Source organism: Peromyscus eremicus, chromosome 1 (genome assembly GCF_949786415.1).
Source record: "Peromyscus eremicus chromosome 1, PerEre_H2_v1, whole genome shotgun sequence".
In the NCBI taxonomy this organism is placed as follows: Eukaryota; Metazoa; Chordata; class Mammalia; order Rodentia; family Cricetidae; genus Peromyscus; species Peromyscus eremicus.
Window position 1 is genome coordinate 190,932,226 of NC_081416.1, and position 9,358 is coordinate 190,941,583.

Below are 9,358 nucleotides of genomic sequence, written 5' to 3' on the forward strand. Positions count from 1 at the left end.
CCGCAGATGCAGAGCCCAAGGGTAGAAAGAGTTCCAGAATTCCCAATGTCAGTAGAGGGGGTATAAGAAAGTGCTCAGAGTGATTACTGTGACAGCCTAACTCATTAACAGAGTTAGAAGTACATATGATCACAGACACCACAGCTAAGTTAAAACCTGCTGGACACTGAGATCTGGATCCATCTGACTTATGTCTGAGCAGACACATGTGTTAACAGGATGTTTTCTTTTGTTTACTATTATCAGGACCTTGTCTAATCAGAGTTATGTATTTGCCTACAGTTTCTCTGAGTGTTATGTCAGAACCAAAGAAGATTTTCACCATGAAGGAGATGTGGTCATTGGTGTATTTTTCCCAGTTCATACTTACTACACAGGCAACAAAGTTCCACATCCTTATCTGCCATACTATTTCACCGACCTTCACATACAGTAAGTGTTGATATTCATTTATCCTGTTTCAGATTTCACATTATATATGACAAAGGTGACATATGTATTCAATCCTCCAAATTCCTTTTATATGAAGAAAAAGCCTCCTCCAATCCAAAATTCCTTATTTAATTGCATTTTTTCTTTTATTTTATTTTCTCAAAGATGATAAAATAAGTTTTCTTGTTTGTTTATTGATTATTGTTTCCAAATATGATTACAAAATAGTAATCTTGTGATCTTACTTGGCCATGCCTTTATAGTCACATGTTTTCATGTTAGGTTCAGAGGAAAGATGGTTTTATCAAAGTTTGACCTGCCTCTTCAGGGCAGTGTAGAAGTCAAGACGTACTCCTGTGAAAAGAGGTGATGCTATGAAGGGATGTGATGGTAGAGTCGAAAGATGCCACTGACTTAGGAGTAAAAGTGTCATATTTAGAAGTTGGGAATAGTCCCAAATACAATACAAAGTACAGTGAGCAGCCATGGCACTGCCAATTATAAGGGTCATATCTACATGATGTTATATCATCCTAATGAGGTAATATAGTGAGTTGAATTCCAGGCATTTAGTGGCAAATTTTTAATGTGGATTTTACATACACACTAATATTTGCACTAGAAAACCATTACACTAAATCTGCAGCTCTGTGTGGTCTGTAATTTCCTCAGGTGAATTTTTATTCAACTTCTGCTGGTATAATTTTAAAATATATGAGTTGGTTCTGTCCCTGGTATTTGCCATTGAGGAGATCAACAGGAACCCTCATCTTTTACCCAATATATCTCTGGGATTTGATTTTAATAATGTCCCATACAGTGAAAAAAACATTCTTATGAATGCCCTTATTTGGCTCACAGGCCTGAGTAGTCCTTACTGTAATTATAACTGTATAAAGAGAGAAAGTCAGTTGCGGCACTAACAGGACCATCGTGGGCAAAATCTGCTCATATTGAGACACTGCTTCAGCTCTACAAATTTCCATAGGTGAGGAGTTGTATGGAATAAAAATGCAGATCTCTTTTGCTGACATTTTTGTGTATGCAAAAGCAAAAGTGGACATTTGAATTAGTTAGCTATTGAAGACAAGGGTCCAGGCAGTTGGAGATGAATCTTTATTTCAGTCACTTGGAAAGGAAAGAAAGGGGAGGATGGAGTAGACAAGGAGGATTAATAAAGATGGAGAAGAAGCTAGTAATTTTCTGAAAAATTCTGTCAGATAAATTTGCCTTCAAAATCAAGGTGAATCGATCCTCATGCTGACAATTGCCATCAGTTCCTGAAGAAAAGAGATTGTGGTTTATGTCATTGTTCTTTCTCTTGTTTCCAATCGTTTTCTCTTCAGCTCACTGTTGGTCCTTTTGATCCTATCTTCAGTGACCGAGGTCAGTTTACTTCTCTCTACCAGATGGCCCCCAAAGACACATCTCTGTCTCTTGCCATGGTCTCTCTGATTGTTCATTTTGGCTGGAACTGGGTTGGTTTACTTATTCCAGATGACCACAGAGGGACTCAGTTTCTTTCAGATATCAGAGAAAAGATGGAGAATAATCAAGTCTGCATAGCTTTGTTGAAATGATCCAAAGTACCTGGAATTCATTTTCATACAAATACTGGAAATATCTTGGCATGGTCCAGGAATCATCAGCCAATATCATCATCATTTATGGTGACAATGATTCATTACAAGGTTTAATGCGAAATCTAGGGCAACAGATTTTGACAAGGAAAGTTTGGCTCCTGACCTCTGAATGGGACCTTACTAATATTGCTGATTTTTTCTTGCTAGATTCATTCCATGGAAGTATCATTTTTTTTCACAACACCATGAGCAGGTAATTGAATATAAAAAATTTATCCAAACAGTTAATCCTTATAAATACCCAGAAGACAATTACCTTCCCAAATTGTGGATTATGTTCTTCAAGTGCTCATTTTCAGAGCTTGTTTGTCATCTTTTGGAAAACTGCCAACCCAATGCTTCCTTGGAATTCCTGCCTAGATACATTTTTGACACGGCAATGAATGAAGACAGCTATAATACATACAAGGCTGTTTATACTGTGGCCCACAGTCTCCATGAGATGAGTCTTCAGCAAGTTCAAATGCAACCATTAGGAAATGGGAAAAGAATGATGTTCTTCCCCTGGCAGGTAATATCCCTTCCATTGTATTAGAGCATCAACAATGTGATATTTTGAGAGTTTTCAGAGGCACCAAACTAGGTATTATATATTTCAACATTTTACATGTAAAAATGTATATAAACATACATACATACATATGCATATATACATATATGTCTGCATGGGTATGTACATATATATTATATATGGAAAATATTGAACTATATAATGTGTAGTTTGATGGCCTACACCATAGATTATGACCATTGATAGTCACTCTATAACTCATTTCTGGTCAACTACTCACAACTACATTAAAATATGTTCTTGCATCACTTTCAGCTTCATCCTTTCTTGAAGAATATCCATGTGGGAGCCAACATGGCTTTAGAATTGAAACAGAAGTTACATGATAATAATTATGATATTCTCAACTTTTGGAATTTTCCAAAGGGTCTTATACAAAAAGTGAAAGTAGGAACCTTTTCGCCCAATGCTCCCCTGGGTCAACAGTTGTCTCTATCTGAGCAGGTGGTACAATGGCCAAAAAGATATTCAGAGGTAGGTTATGTATTATCTCAATGCATTCAGCTTACCATAATAACACAAATATACCCACAGTATACCTACTCCTGGTTTTGAGTTTAAATCCTATTAGCATAAAACTCTGAGTAGAGAAGGATAAACATAATTAATAGAAGACAGTGTTTCGTCATTCATTGATTCTTAAAAATGGAAATTCTTAGCTTTAAATGTCTGTTAATATTCAGTGATGCATGGGTTACTTGTTGTCAAGTTTTCACAAATTAAGTATAACTGAGAAGTGGTACATGCAATCTTCATAAGGTCTCCCAGGACACACTGATGTAGAAAATCTTTACATCTACCACACAAAAATGAGTAAATTATGTTTTCTTGCTATGATCAAACACTATCACCAAAAGTGACTTTTGGAAAAAAGAGTTTATCTGACTTACATTTCTAGAGATATGAGAGTCCTTTATGGTCAGGAGGCATACCAGTGTGTGGCATCCATGGAGTGATGGCCAGGAATCTGAAACTAAATATCTCAGTCCACACACAATATCAATAACTCTGAAGATAGAACCACCATTGAGAAAACATGTAGTTACATATCTGTGCTTTTTATTGCCACTTTTCATTCAAACCAATACACGACTCTATTAGGATTCCTTCACTGTGACTGAAATTTGAGCAATTCATTTTTATTCCATGCTTAAAAATTATAGACAATAAACAGTTACCATTTTTCTTTTATCCACCTCTTAAATGGGACAATATTATAGTGAGCATGTGTGTATGTTTCTCTCCTGTTCTGTTACTGCAAATACATACATACCCAATATACTTAAGAAAGTGTTTCTTACGGCTGACAGTGTGAGAATGAAGCCCTTATCTTTGCAAATTTATTGCTCTAGGAACATGAGGTTTCTGATGACATCTTATTCTCAGTCAACATAAAAAAGTAAATACCACAGATGATTTTTCTCATTCTCATCCATTCTCAGACAACAACCTATGGAATGATGATGCTCATTCATAGAGTGAACCCCTTAAACTTCTCTTCATGAATACTCACAGAAATGCCCAACAATTTGTTTACATTATGATTTTAGGTTCTGTCAAGTTGACAAGCAACATTCACAATCATAGTGAAAATAAATTTTTCAACGCATAGAAAGTAAGTATAGAGACAAGATCCATCTGGAAGGTCCATTTAACCTTCTAGGTCATGGCTTCTATCACCTACCAGCATCACATTTTTCCTACCTCATTATTCTCTAGTCTATGACTGTGATAATCCTTAGACCAATCTTATGTAGATCACAGATGCTCAAGATCCTTCTCTACATTTATAGGAATAAAACTTGCAAATTAATTATGTGATATTAAAAACAATATTATTGAGGTTTTCAATAAACCCTTAGCATTTGTTAACTTCACTCCCATTTTTCTCAGATTCCCAAGTCTGTGTGCAGTGAGAGCTGTGGGCCTGGATTTAGGAAAATTTCCCTAGAAGGCAAGGTTATTTGCTGTTATGATTGCACTCCTTGTCCAGACAATGAGATTTCTAATGAGACAGGTAAGAATAAATCTTAAGGAATGGTTCCACATTTCTGCAGAATTATGCATTGTGTTAAAAACTGAAAAAAACATCAGGACAGAAGTCAGATAAATTTATTCCTTCTCTTATTTAGGATATGAAGTATGCATCACCGTGTCTTGAAATTGTAGAACATAGGCATTGAAATGTGTAATTGACTTATATTTATGGTCAACTGCAGGTATTGTTTGCTGCAGGAACTCCTTTCTTCTGTGCTGATCAATATGCTTTTTCCCACATGAACTGTAACATATAGTAAAAAATCTACCAAAATTGGTTGGTTTTTTTTATAAGTTATTTATTCTTATTTTGTGTGTCTTGGTGTTTTGCTTGCATGTATGTCTGTATGAAGATATCAGATCCCCTGGAACTGGAGTTACAGACAGTTTTGAACTGCCATGTGGGTACTGGGAATTGAACCCAGGTCCTCTGGAAGAACAGCCAGTGCTCTTAACCACTGAGCCATCTCACCAGCCCCAAAATTAGATGTTTTTAAAACTGTATTTCAATAATGATTTAAATTCACCTAAGTGTATGATAAATTATTCTAATGATTCTTCCCAGCAAGCTTTTTCATACAGAACAGATTAGAAATTTGTGTTTGGTAATACCAATATATTATTTTTGACTGCAAATCATAATTAAAATTTTGCATTTCCTTAATGAATAGGATTATGTCCATTTTTCTTCAATTTTGAGGAGTATTATATGAAAAAAATATCCAGAAGGCAGTTTCTTCAGTCTGTTATGGAGAGCTGTACCAAGACATAAGACCTGCATAGGAATATAGAATCTCCATTTAGAAGAATAGGTCATGAACATATTCCAGCATGTTTCATTGGGGAAAAAAATCTTTAAAAGCTAGTATTTTCATACTTAATATTAAATTTGTGACTGGTGTTATACCAATTTTCAAATTGTTAAATAATTCTTTTACTTAGATCTTTTATACTATGTGTTTGAATCATATTCATACCCACCCAAGTCTTCCACTTTTCTACTTGTCTAACTTCTTTTCTCTCAATTTTAAATAATTAGGAAAAACTCATTCAATTTCTACTACCCAAATACCCTTTACTGTAGGCCCCCAGTGGAGTATGAATTGATTAGCAATGGCCACTTTCTTAAACATTAATGAGTCTTCCTCTTATAGCAGCTATGAGGTCAAATAGCTTCTTAGTTAAGGGTAGTAACTTATGCCAACTTTACATGCTCTATGATATTTGATCTTCCCAGAGATTTTGAGGTATTATATGCATGATATCACACCATATATATATATATATATATATATATATATATATATATATATATATATATATATATATATATATATATACTCAACTGCCCTGCTGTGTTTGTAACTTTCTATTCACTTGCAGTATTTCATGAACTTTGAATTTAGAATCTTTTTGCGACTTCTCCCATGGATTTCTCACCTTGATATACAGTAGACTGTACTCTCAAGCTGTTATTAGAAAATACTCCTTTAGTGAATATCTATGCACACAATGTACAATATATATATATATATGGAATGGTTTACTTTCCCATGAAAAGTCCTTCATAGTTTCTAATTAATATGTATACTTCCAAAACTAATGTAGCTCAAATATGTCAGATACTTGAGGTTAGATTACTGGTTCAATGTACCAAAAAATGTTATGATATCTTGAAATACGTATAGTTATTCTATATATACCAGTTTTATTACGTGTATCATGTTCCTTTATTAATGGAGTTATACATGTTAGTCATCCATTGAAAGGTAGAAAACCTCCACATAAAAGAGAAGAAAATAACAGAGTCTGAGGCAATACATTGAAAGTAGGCCCTGACAATAACTGTAGCAATTTGTCACAATAGCTGAAGGAAGAAGTACTTACAAGATATATAGAAATACATTTTATTCTACCAAAGTTTATTCAATAATATGTTAAAAATTATCAACAAAAGAAAATTAAAAGTCTTGTGATGAGTTTCTTTTAAAAATACAGGAAAAAATGACAGTAGAAATCTGGCATGAATAAATCAGTGTAAATATAACTCAAATACAAGATGAATTTTGCAAATTTTCAGGAGCAGAATAATATAGGACTGTTTTATTTCATACTCTAAAGTAGTTCTGACCTTTGCCCAACCGGAATTACAACTATTCACTAGGTCACTATTCAATCCTGTAACAATATAGTAATGCTTTTTTTTGTTGTTTTTTTCGAGACAAGGTTTCTCTGTGTAGCTTTGCACCTCTCCTGGAGCTCACTTGGTAGCCCAGGCTGGCCTCGAACTCACAGAGATCTGCCTGACTCTGCCTCCCGAGAGCTGGGATTAAATGTGTGCGCCACCACCGCCCAGCAGTAATGCTTTTTTAAAGTTTCCACACAGAAAAGTAAAAATTAAAAAACATAAAGCATTTTATAATGATAAGAAATTTGAGAATCTATGCTTATAAACAAAAGTTTATCAAAATAATATCAAAGGCCATTTTCCCTCTTTTGCATATTCAAATTCATAATGTAATATAACTTATGATGTGGAATCAGATAGAAAGCATGTTCATGCATTGTAACTCAGTATTCTAAAGGCTTGCAAAGAGATATACCAATAGCACAGAGGCATTGAAAATATTTAAGAGAAAAAAGGTGTATTTAATTTATGTCACTATAAAGAAGATGGGTTGTATGAGAAGCTACTAGTAATTGATAACTACTTACAAAAAAGGGACATCACTCTTCTTTAAGGTTATAGATTCTGAATTGTTACCCACATTCCAGTAGATTCCCCTATAACCTGTAAATACAACCATCACAGAATAGACTCAATATGTATTAAAATGTAACAAGAAGAGATATAGAGCCCAAGTTGGGAATTAAAAGGTGGAGAAAGTGAGGAATGGAACACGAGAAAAGAGGGCTGAGTTGGAGACACACAGGTTATATGTGCTTATAAATTATAACTGAAATATCTAATAAGGAAAGTGTGTATTATGAATTTAAAAGTATTCACTACAGAGCTCATACTTCTTTGTCACTGAGAAGAAGGAAAGTGATGTAGATAACAGTCCTGTTAACAGGTACAGAGAAATGGGTTAGAATTACAGACATAACATCAACTTGGACAAAATATCACCTTCATTTTTTACCAGATATGGAAAAGTGCATGAAGTGTCCAGAAAGTCATTATGCAAACACAGGGAAGAAACACTGCCTCCAGAAAGCTGTGAGTTTTCTCGACCATAAGGACCCCTTGGGGATGTCTCTCACAATCATAGCACTGTGCTTCTCTGTACTCACATCTGTGGTTCTTGCACTATTTGTGAAACACAGATACACTCCAATTGTCAAGGCTAATAATAGGACCCTCAGTTACATGTTGCTCATCACACTCATCATCTGTTTCCTCTGTTCCTTGTTCTTCATTGGCCGTCCCAACACCACAACCTGTATCCTGCAGCAGATCACATTTGGAGGTGCTTTCACTGTGGCTCTTGCCACTGTGTTGGCCAAAGCTATCACTGTGATTATTGCCTTCAAGGTCACTTTTCCAAATAAAGTGGTGAGGTGGTTAATGATATCAAAGTCTCCAAACCTTATAATCCCTATATGTACTCTGGTCCACCTTGTACTCTGTGGAATCTGGCTAGGAACCTCTCCTCCCTTCCTGGACAAAGATGCTCATGCTGAACATGGACAAATCATCCTTGTGTGTAACAAGGGCTCAGATTTTGCCTTCCATGGTATATTGGGATATCTCTGCTCCTTGGCACTTGGAAGTTACATTATGGCTTTCTTGTCCCGGAATCTGCCAGACACATTCAATGAAGCCAAGTTCCTATCATTTAGCATGCTGGTGTTCTTCTGTGTCTGGGTCACATTTCTCCCTGTCTACCACAGCACCAAGGGGAAGGTCATGGTGGCTATGGAAGTCTTCTCTATCTTGGCTTCTAGTGCAGCCCTCCTTGGCTTTATTTTTGCCCCTAAGTGTTATATTATCTTAGTAAGGCCAGATAAGAATTCAGTTCATCGTATCAAGAATAGGTCACATTCTAGAAGAATAACCCTCCCAAAACCTAGTTCAAATTTAAACATAGTTCTTATGATAACTAATGAATTTCAAAGATGAAGTCCAGGTGATATCTATTGCAAATGTGTGCTACACCATTATAGTATAGGGTTGATTCATTGGGCTATTATGTGTTTAACCAATTGTATTTCAGCTTCTTTATACTGGGGCCAATGGAGTTATCCATGCTTAAAATCCAGGTTGTATTTTCATATGAGCAGGACCTCAGTATACATCTGGGCTCATCTGAAACTTTATGTGAATATCATGTTATTTTGAACTCATAGAGACTTGCCTACGTCTGCCTCTGCTCTTCTGGGATTAAAGATGACCAGTGCCAGCACCCTACCATATTCTTCTCTAATATACACTATTAATATTTATGTTACTGATTTACATTTTTAAGAGCTTCATGCATATTCTCTTATCCACTTAATCACAGAATGTTTTAAATTTTGAAAGTGGATTCTAATAAATTTTATCTTGTCTTCCAATCTCTGTGATTTAATATGTAGATTATAATTTTATTTTACATTCAACTTTCAATATACCAGATTTGTACACAGGTATCAATCTTTTCTTAAGACTTCAAGACCCTTTAGTAAATTCTCA

The 9,358-nt window shown here is 35.1% G+C and overlaps 1 pseudogene; it reads left to right on the top strand.

The window, feature by feature from the left end:
- Positions 1–6: 6 nt before the first annotated feature.
- Positions 7–8,806, top strand: LOC131903880 (vomeronasal type-2 receptor 116-like; annotated as a pseudogene).
- The last annotated feature ends 552 nt before the right edge of the window (positions 8,807–9,358 follow it).